The sequence below is a fragment of the Chinchilla lanigera genome, unplaced genomic scaffold, assembly GCF_000276665.1.
Source record: "Chinchilla lanigera isolate Chin_1 unplaced genomic scaffold, ChiLan1.0 scaffold00055, whole genome shotgun sequence".
In the NCBI taxonomy this organism is placed as follows: domain Eukaryota; kingdom Metazoa; phylum Chordata; class Mammalia; order Rodentia; family Chinchillidae; genus Chinchilla; species Chinchilla lanigera.
In genome coordinates, this window is record NW_004955456.1 from 3,227,547 (window position 1) to 3,238,534 (window position 10,988).

Sequence of the window (10,988 nt, forward strand, 5' to 3'; positions counted from 1 at the left end):
TAAATCACACCCAGCACTCTGCTGACGAGTTAGACTTCTGTAGGAATCAGACAAATTAATTTTTTTTCTTCTACAAAGCAACAGCATTTCACAAAGTTCCCATTTCTGGCTCAGTCTGGAATCCAACCCTGGCTGTAGGCCCCTTCTCCTCCGGGGAAGGCAGCAGGAGAGTGTGGCTTTCTTTCTCTGTGAGGCTGCACAGTATATTCAGAAAAGATGGTACGGCTCGTGGTTCCCAAATCAGGCAGGCACAAGTCCAGGCATCCTCGGAGCTGCCCAGCGCTCACACCAGTTCGTGGTGTAAATGTCCCCTCGGTAAGACCGGCTCCACACCAGATGCCAAGGTGAAAGACACATTAACTGAATGTTACTTTTCAGATAGAGTTGTCTTACATTCTTACACTTTTTCTGCTAAAGACCACGTGGCCGTGGACAGTGACACCAGCTAATTCCCAAGCTATGGCCCTCTTTGTAAGGGTGGTTGCCATCTTACTTGGCACCTTACTGCCAGAGCACTTTGGACTTTTTCATATGAAGTCTACATTTTTTTTATTTTCATTAAATGCTGTCAATTCTATAGATGCAGCAACTCGAGAAGTCCCATGTGCTTACTCCCTGGCATTTCATCGCGGCGGCGTTATAATCCACCGCACGTCGCATCTGTGTTTGGGGTGCTTATCAGCTGCTAATTTTCACAGTTTTCATGTTAATTTGGATCCGTGGTATGATACAGTTTGTTCACAACTTTCATAGCTTATGTAACTCGATTCAAAACATTTCCACACAGACTCATCTCTCGTAACAAAGCAACGCTTTTGCGGCGGGGATGGGATTCCGTCTTTCACAAGGCAAGAGGAGGTGAGGGCTGCCAAAGGTTTGAGGTGCCTCCAGTTACACAGTGACAAATCGGCCTATCCGGGCGGTGACCCACTGGAGCTCCCTGTACCCTCTACGGGGTGTGTGTGTGCGCATGTGTTTCTCCGCTTATCATTCACACTCAAGGAATGTGGAACTGGGTGAAAGAATAGTTTTCCTCTTATTAGTCACCATGGCAAAACAACAAGAAACTTCCAAATGCTTCAGTGAAGACAGAGGTCCAAATACTAAATATAGCGAGGCGCAGCACTCTCTGTGTAGTCTGGGGTTTTGTGCTTTGATTCTCCCCGACACCAACACAGAGTAACCCTGGTACCAAGTAACTCTTCACCGGAAGTTGGGTGATTCACATTTATCATTACTTGCTTTTTTATTCTAACCTTTTCCCCCTCTTTAAGAAAATAGTAAATTTTTATTGCTGTGAAGGAAGTTGAGTAGACTCGGAAGGTCACACCCACCTGTACTCTGTGAAAAAGAACAGGCAGAAAGCTGTTAGCACTCCGAGACTCTTCGGGCTAGACGCAGGGTTTCTCACTTGGTAAATCTGCTGCGGCCTTCCGGGGAGCGGAGTGAGCGTGCGCAGCCTCAGTCACAGCGGAAGGCCGGTGGGTGCTGTGCTCTCTCCAGCAGTGAGGGGCTGCGGTTAAAGAGTGAACACACCCCCAGAAGCTTCCTCCGACCGCACGGATCCTCCGCCAGGGCTCGGCGATGGAGCGCAGGTCTGCCGGGACGGCCCTGCTCTGCCCAGACGGCGTGTGGCTGCTCCTTTGGTAACGGCTCCTGACCGTTCCGGGACGCCGCGTGTCGCTGTCACTGGCGACGGTTCAGGCAGAGGCTGCCAGTTGGGAGGTGATTATGTCTCTCAGTCAGCCTGCCGACACCGAGTGGACGGATGTGGAAAACATTGCCCAAACCAGGAGAGCCGCAGTCTGAGTGCGAGGCCTGTGCTCCCGGCCCGCTGCGCGGCTCTGGCTGCAGGCCGGGTGGGTCCTCTGGCCGCCGCTCCCCGTCACGGTGTGCACCACATGGGCTGCTCGTAAACACAGACTCCGAGGCTGTGCAGCGTGCACCTGCTGCTTGCTTAGCAGAGCACTGCCCGGTCCCGTGGTCAGCCACCTCCTCGGGAAGACCCGGCTCTGGCCTGCCCGGCCAGGCCTCCCTGGGTCCGGGAGGGCATTTCCAAGGCCGGCCTGCAGAGCGATCTGGCCAAGGTACCGAGGGCGGTGCCTGCACATTTCCACCACCAGGGGGAGCCCTGGCTGCCCAGGGATGGAGCGCTTGGCAGGGAAAGGAAACAAAGCTTAAGAAGTCAACGCGGAGCACCGCTTTCATGCCAGTGCGGTGCAGCAGCGGTCACCCAGAGCCGGCCGGTGACAGCAGCCACAGGTCGGGCCTCTGCTCACCCAGAGAGAGGACGGAGGCCAGGAGAGTGCGCAGACCCTGCGGCCGGCAGCTACGCCCGCCCGGGTTCAGCCCTGGCGGCCAGGTGACGAGAGGACCCGTATGTTCGTGTATACACATGCGCCAGCCATGAGCACACGGCGCATACACGGAGCACGCACACAGACACGCATGTACAGGCAAACACGCGTGCAGCACAGCACCCTACGCTCACAAGAACCCACAGGTGCATGTGCAGACAGGGTGCACGCAGTGTGCATACTTAGGTGCGTGTGTGCGGACCTGTGTACATCAGTGTCCCTGTCATAGCTGTACCTCTGTGTGCTGTTACGGGTTACGCTCCGGAGGTCCCCCGCGTCGCCTGTCTGAGGAAGGTGGCTGGGCCGGGGTTGCTGCCGCTGACTGTGCTGTGGGAGGCGGGGCTGGCTGGAGGCGGCCAGTGGGGTGTGACCCGGAAGGGTGTGACCCTGCCCTCCTCTGGCTTCCTGCTGTGGGCGGAGCAGCTCTCCCGCACCACGCCCTTCCACGGTGCTGTCTCCGCCATGGGGCCAGCCATGGACTGAACCCCAAAACGGTGAACCACAGAGACCTCTTCTGCTTTAACTGCAGGTGTCCCAGCCGCAGGAGCGCAACTGACCATGCATACACACACGCACACCTGTGAACACACCGCATGCTCACGTACCAGGGGCACACAGATGCATGCACACACCATGGTAGGATGGCCCCAGACCTCTGTAGCTGTGTGAGTCTGTGTTCACTGGTTTAGTTAAACTGGAGAAACGAAGTAACGCAAACCCCCTTTTTAAGAAGTCAGAGAAAATGTTCAGAGCCTGTTACTGAGCTTTTGCTAAGACACTGACTTTTCTGCTTTGCCTGTCCTCCTGAGAGACTCCGGACCATTTCGGTTCTCCTCGTTGTCCTTGGGGTATCACGTTGGTGTGCGAATGACTGTTGAGTGAGTGGGCTTATAAGGAGTGGCCTTTCACAGCTCGCAGAGGTGAGATCCCCTGTGGCCTCGGGGTGCCTTCCACGTCTGGGGGCCCCAGAGCAGGGGCTTGTTCCCTCCCAAAGTCTCAGTGACACCCACAGGACCCACACCACCAAGCCTTCTTCCGCGGGGCCCCACACCATCCCAGAGCCGCAGCCCTGTGCAAAGGGCCGGCCAGGCAGGACACTGTAATGCAGGCTCCGAGCTGGCGCAGGTGGCACAGGAAGTCCATGCCCCCTCCTGCCCCTGGGGCCACTGGCACCATGCGCTGCCTGGTGTGAAGCAGTCTACAAGGCCTGGTGTTGACGGGATACTTCTGCCAGGGTCCCTGCTGCAAACTGGCCTGGTGAGTTGAGGCCCATGGAGTGGCCTCGTGGTGGCCGAGTGGAAGCCGTACTCGAGCCTTGCGGGGGGCCCGGGGCCTTGGCCTGGTCACCGGGGCTGAGTCTGACCTGGAACTTGGCTTATGGAGCTGGGGTTGGATGCTGTGACTGCACGTCATACGTTATACAGGGAGAGAGGGAGAGACAGGGATGGAGACGGAGACCAAGAACCGCCTGTGGTAGAGGGTGATGCATCCGCTGCAGAGACCAAGAGAGGCCACCATCGCCTTGTAGGGTGGACACCCAGCAAGTCAGTGCTGCGATTCAACTTATACCCAGTGTCCACAGCCAGAGCCCTGGTGGCTGAGAGCAGGTAGGTGACCCAGCTCAAACGACTCAGATTCCCCTTGCTCCACCTGCCTGTTCTCTGTGGGCACTCGGGAGACTGAACAATGCCCACCCACCAGGATGGCACACAGGGTCACTGCGTGATCTGTGCAGCAATGCCAGTCCTCCATCCAGAGCCCGCAGACACCCTCAGAAGTTGTGCGCTTGCTTTGCTCCCCCACATTGTCAGGCTAAATGACCCCAGGAGCCCGCCCTTGCCTCTTGGTGCCCACGTGCATGTGGTTAAACCTCAGTCTTCAAGCCAAGGTAAGGACGGGGCCCTGATTCCGAGGACCCGATACACTGTCCTGCGCACAGCCCTCCCGAGGGGACGGCGCAGGCCGCATGTGAGGTGGTGCTGTCCTCCTGTCTCATACCTTTTAGGATGTAAAATCTAACATGGAAATGCTGGTGTGAGGTCAGTCGTGTAAGGGGAGAGAGAAAAAAGACCAAGGCAGTTATCTGTGTGTACGATGCTTGTGTGTGCACAAACGTGTTCGTAATAAATCGTCCGAGGAGCCGCCTCCGACGTCCCAGTCCTTCCTTCTGTCACTGACCACAGCTCGTAGCTGGTGTTTATCACTGTCTTCTCCCACCTTTGTGTTCCCTTGGCCTCCAGGAGAACCTCAGTGGGGCATGGCTCCTACCCAACAAGGTGGCCCCAACCTTCGTTCTTGAAGGGCCTAGGCCTTTCGTAGTCCTGTCTGGATGGGGTTGTGGTAGTTTCCAACTGACCTTAGTCACAGGGTGTATAATTCCGAGACCCTCTAAGGGGTCGACTGGGTTCTAGATGTGCCTTCCCTTCCGTGCCCTTTCCCAGTGGGATTCTGGGCCAGCGTGCCCCCAGCACCAGCGACACTGTGACTCCCAGCTGGCTCAGCAGCGTAAGGAGTGCAGCGTGGCCGGGTAGCAGCCCGGGCTTCCGGTGCAGTGACAGCATCATTCCTCCCTCCTGAGCTAAGAGCCTCCGGCACCTGCAGTGCATACGGCTGTGGGAGAGGCCAGCCCCGTGATTCTCGTGGGTCACTGGGGTGATGGGGGAGGTAGCTCTGCATTTCCAGCCGTGGTTCCTGGACCCGTGGATCCTTGCTGTGGGAGGAACGGTACCGCATCCTGGACCCTGATTCAGAGCACAGACAGCCTTGGGAGAACCCCCTCCCCAGCCCCGCAGGGTCCTGCCACCAACCAGCGCTGTCAGAGTCTAGAAGGCCACTACACCCTTCTCCCACAGCAGTGGCTTCGAGACCGCAGAGCAACGAGGGCCAGCGCGTCCCCATGTGGTCCACGGCGGCACTCCCGCCCCGCGAGCACGCTCCCTGGTGAGGATAAGGTATGCTGTGGCTGCGCAGGTGGTAACTCTGGAAAGCAAGCGAGGCTCTTCTCTCCCCGTGAGCTGGGCCCCTCCAGACAGCTGCAGCTCCGGTAGCCCAGCGGGAGACACAAGCCCTTGGACGCCTGGCTGTGTGTCTGCACCGGGGTTGTGAGCTCAGCGCCTGGGAGCCTCGAGGACCCCAGGGTCTGACTCTTGGGCTAGTGTGTGCTCCTGGAGAAGGCTGTGGAGGCTTAAATTAAAAGTTTTACCCCAATCAAAGACGTGTTGGCATGAGTTCCCGAAACCCCACCAGTCCCTTCAAACACACTTATCTCATGGTTCTTGGCAATATGTCCTTTATTTATTTTTTAAAAATTTAAACATTGGCATTTCTCAGTCAGCACAGCTTACCTGTCATAATCAGCAGCAGACTGAAGTGACAATGACAGCTGCGCAGAAGACGCACACCCGCTGAGACCGTCTGTCCCGCCCACTGTCCCAGCTTCACTCGCGTACCACACACCCCGTGTGTGTGTGCTGGCTGTTAATTTTGTCCCCATTTTAAGGGTGACAAAGTCAAAGCTTATAAGACTCACACACTAAAGGCCAGCAGAGAATCAGGACAGGTGACATCCCTGTTTAAAGTGACACACAGGAGACAGTTTGGGAAATGAGTGATTATTTTTATTCCAATTGTTTGTATTTTCTTGACTTTGTAAACTAAAGGAAGAAAAGTGAACTTTATTTTACAACCTGGAGAGCCCTGGGAGAAAAGCGCTGGTAGATGAGGTGGTCCGGCAGAGGCCTCAGCCTGTAGAGGGCGGCAGAGCTGTTAGCTGTGTCCTCCGAGGTCGGGGAGGGAAGTGGGTTCAAGGCCCAGCATGGAGTCAGAGCCCCGGCCAAACCACAGCCTCGTGGAGGTTATTTTGGGTATCGGGGTTTGCTTAGGTGAGTGCTTTCGGGCAATAAAGGTGAGTTATTTTGGGCCACCATAATTGCCAGTTAGACAGCTGGTCTGTGTGGGAAACGTCTAATTTGCTGGCTGTGTCGTCTGTTGGCCTTGCGTAAGGCCATGAGCGACTGTCCCAGCCTCCCCGCAGGATGGGCTCTAAGGATGAGATCCAGTCTTGTCACTGTCAGAAGCAGATAGGCATCCCCAGCACAGCTGGGCCGGCCGAGGGCTCCCGGGAAAGGCAGGGTGCAACTTTTCCTTGTCTTTGGGCTAACAGCTCCACCCGACTCACGTGCTCTCGAGAGTGGATTTGCTCTGTGTGTGCGTGTGCGCACTCGCGTGCATGCATGCGTCCGAGGAGCGCGGTAAAGCACAATTATTACTCACTCAGCTTTGTCCGCTCCTGTGGTACGGCAGTCAGCACTTTCTGATTTCTCTGATGTCGCGGAGGGGACCGTGTCCCGGCACCGGCACCACTGGAATGTCTTTTCAGCATTAAGCAACATGCACATTGATTTAAGAGTCCAGACCCTGGAAGGGTTTGAGCTTCCAGGTTCCTGCTGTGGCATCCATCCCAAACTGCGGGCATAATTTTTACAGAAAAAGGAAGAAGAACACAAAAATAATTGGATGGCCAGTGGAGGATTGGAGCTGGCGGGCGAGGTGGACGTGCTGACGGACTCCAGACTTCTGTCGCTCTGGCTGTTGACACTCTGCGAGCCCTGCATCACGTTTCTGTTTGGGGACCACCTGGTCGCTCTGCTTCTCTGAAGCAGTTCTGGTGTGCTTTCCACACGTGACTCTAGCCCTTCCGTGTAGAGGGAAGTGTTGCTTTCACCTGTGGAGGGCATTTGGGGGCAACTTTCCGAAAGATTAATCGGAGGTCCACGAAGAGCGCCGGCCCGGAATCTGCTGACAGGGAGGAAGCAGCCGTGCCTCCTGAGCCCAGCGCCTGCGTGCAGGGTTTCGAGCGGCCGGGAGGGCACGGCCTTTGCAGTGGGCCGGGATGGGTGTCAGGGAGGCGAGAACAGAAAACCACCCGCAAGGCGAGCCCCGCGGAGACCTTGGTGGCTGCAGCTCAGCCAGGCAGCCGTGGGGTGCAAGGAAGCCCTGTCCCTGCCCAGCCGGACCATCATGGGGGGCGGGCAGAGGGGATCCGCCTTGCCGAGGGAGGAACTCCTGGGGTTCAGAACAGCCGGACAGTGACACCAACACATCCTCTGGGGCATCCTGAGGCAAGCACGGTGGTCTTAGGTGTCCAGGGCTGGAAGGGCCCCGCAGCCAGGGGCGATCGTGATGGCTTCTTCCTGTGTCACCTTGAGCCCGAGACCCGGGACCAGGCAGGACGATGAGGTTGCTGGGAGAACAGACGCAGAGCGGGCCCTGGACCCTGGGAAGGGGGCAGACGCCACGCTGTCCTTCTGGCTCCCGCCAGACCCTGTCCCTCCTGGTTCCCTCAGGCTGCTCCCACCGGGGAGGAAGTGCTTTGAGCTGGGAGAGCAAGGCCACCTTCTCCACTCTGGAATAGGACACAGGGGCAGGCAAGCCTGAGGTTCCCAGAGCACATGATTCCCACTCCTGGCCGGCCAGGAGAAGAGGGCCTCAGGAGGAAGAGGCAGGCGGGTGGGTGGGATGCCGGGCTCCTAAGAGAGGTGCAGACCAGGCTGCATCCCCAGCGCCACCAACAGAACAAAGGCCAGAAGTCAGGGACAACCATGACGTCCCGGGCAGCACCGTCCCCAGCCTCCCGGCTGGCGTGGGCAGAGAACTCGCTGGCATCACTCAAGCCCACTCCGGAGTGAGGGGCTTGGCAGCGCAGCAAGTCCCAGAGTGCTCAGGTTTCTGAGCTGCCGCTCAAATAAAATTCACGGCTCTGATACACTAGAGCAGGGTCCCCAACCCGGGCCACACAGCAGGAGGCTCCCAACCCTGCGCACCGCTCCGGCTCCACCCACGGAGCCCCTCCTGTGAGACCAGTGGCATCAGATTCTCAGGGGAACTCAGACCCTGCTGGGAATGCACAGGCCAGGGTCTGGGTCACACGCTCGTGTGAGAGTGAGAATCTAATGTGTAGCAGTAGAAACAGAACTCACTAAACATACTGCACTTGAGTCCTCCTGAAACCAACCCCCACCAGGGAGCGGTCGCCTTCCAGGAAGCCAGTCCTTGTGGCTGAAGGCTTTGGACGGCCGTGCGAGACCCCGGAGACGGGGCTCCCGGTGTGCTCTTCTGGGAGGCCGTGCGCTGGGAGTCGGGGGCCGAGCACACGGACTCGGGAAGAAGGATTTCTGTCTGAGTCAGAAAGTGTCAGCTCTGCTCCTGGCCACAGGGACGGCCACCCACACCTCAGACGCCCCAGTCCCTGCAGAGGGGAGGCCCCCAAAGTTAGATAGGATTGAGGTTTTCTTCCATTGTTTTTGTTTGTTTAGGGGTATTGAAGCCAGGGCATTCATGCTGAGACACACCCTCAGCCCTTTTTTTATTTTTTTATTTTGAGACAGGGCCTTACTAAGTTGCCCAGGCTAGATTCAACCTTGCAGTCCTCCTTCCTCAGCCTCCCTGAGAGGGATTACAGGAGTGTGTCACCATGCCTAGCTTCATTTTTTTCTTAAAAAAATAGTTTCAAATATATTGAAACCCCTAGACAAATGGAATCAAGAGTTGTTCCATAGAACATGGAAGAAAATCTTTTGGCTTAGGAAAGCTTGACTGTTTAAATGCAAGTATTCTGAATAAGATTCCTTTCATGTTTTCTGGGTGAACGAACCTTAATTTGAATTCTTCTCTGACAAGTGGTGTGTGTGTGTGTGTGTGTGTGTGTGTGTGTGTGTGTGTGTGATTTGTCAATGGACTTGCCCCTTTGATGAACGTAGAAGAGTATGTTTCTTCCCCATAAATCCTGGGCACTGGTAAAATGGTTGGTTGGTGGGGATTCTTTTATAATTTGCTTTTATAATTTGCAAAACAGGAATAAAGGGTGCAGGTGGGGTGAGTGAGAGCTTCCCCAGCTGAACACTGCGGACTGTCTTAACTTGATTTTCCGGCTGTGGTTTTTCAATATCAACATTGTCTGAACTCTGTAGTATAATTAGCCAATAGTTTACAGACAGCTTCTGATGCTGTGACATTAGCAGAGAGGAGGAATTCTGTTTACTGATTTGCCAAAAAATGCCCCAGTGTGAAACTTCAGGTCCAAGTGACTGAGCCCAAGCACTGTCCACCAAGGTCACTGTGGCCATCTGTTAAACACAGGCTTCACCCCAAGCAGACTTCTGTCCCTGCCCCTAGGGCAATCCGCTTAGCCCAGTTCTGGTCCCTGTGTCACTAGGCTTCCTGTCCCACAGTAAAGTCACAGTGATGTTCCCATGCCCCCGCATTGCCACCCCCTCCAGCCCATGGGCCCCTGGCCCAGTTTTCAATGCATCAAAGAGAATCTGACACTGATCATTGATCTGAGGTGTTAACCGTAAAGGAAGCAGAGCTCCTTCAATTTTAGGAAATAGAGCAGAACTATAACACAGTACTTTCAGTCAGCAAATTTAATGGGTTACCACATGCATAAAACAAGAGCAGACTGTTACTGAAAAATAATGTTCACATTATTAATGCTCGTTTGTTTGATGTTCACAACAAATGAACATCAAACTGTTCTTGGAAATGAAATGAGTCATTCATTGAAAACACACATTTAGAGACTTTTTGGTAAGCATTTTGATGTTCACAGATAAAAAGGAAAATATTACTACCTTCTAGACATAGGTTATAGAGACAGAAAACTCTGCATCTGTATTCTCCTCTGTAAGGTGAAGCATGAGAAAACAGAGGATCTGGGAACACATTCACCAAGAAGGTTTTATCTTAATGGTATTTGCAGTTACCCATACTCATAGTCAAGGACAAAAATTCAACAGGGCCGACCAGACACAAGAGGGCTCTGAGAGTGCATCCTAGGTACACACCCTTCAGTACACCCTAAATTAGACTACACACACATGTACGTCCAAGGAAGGTAAATAAATCTAAGAAGGGAAGGACCTATGACATCAGCTGTTAAATTATTATAGCTTTACAATAAAAGTTTGTATGAGAGAATAATCATAATATGAAATAAATACTATGCAAAATCAGGGAAATTTAGACCTTTATTACTTAAGATTCTTTGGTTCCAAGATACATAAATATATCAAAGGTTTTTATATCTAACCATGTTTTTCTTTGGTTCATATAACTGGAAAACCCAAGCAACAAATTTTTTTCTTCAGTACAGAGGGCTGAACTCAAGCTCTTCATACTGAGCTACATCCTTGGCTCTTTTTAAAATTTTAAGACAGGGTCTCGCTAGGTCACTAAGTTACCCAGACTGAGCTTCAACTTTCAATCCTCCTGCCTCAGCCTCCCAAAGTACTGGGATTACAGACATGCACCACCAGTTATGGACGTGGCTGGCTCCATGCACTGAAATTGTATCTTAGGGCGATGTCCCTCCCTAACCGCTGGAGACTGCCTCTATGTGTCAGTTCAAACAGCCACCATTACGTGACTCCTCATCCACTGTCCCAGCATAACAAGATGACCTTCCTCCATACTGTGAGGAAAGGTCCTGAGATGGTTTGCCAGTCCCAGCTTAGGACATTTGCCCATTGCTGGGCCTGTCCTTGTTTCCATGGGTTCCCAGTTAGCCAGGTTCTGCTCCCTCCTCTGCCCACCATCAGTGGTGGGGGTGCTTAGGAGAGGAGGCACCCGCCC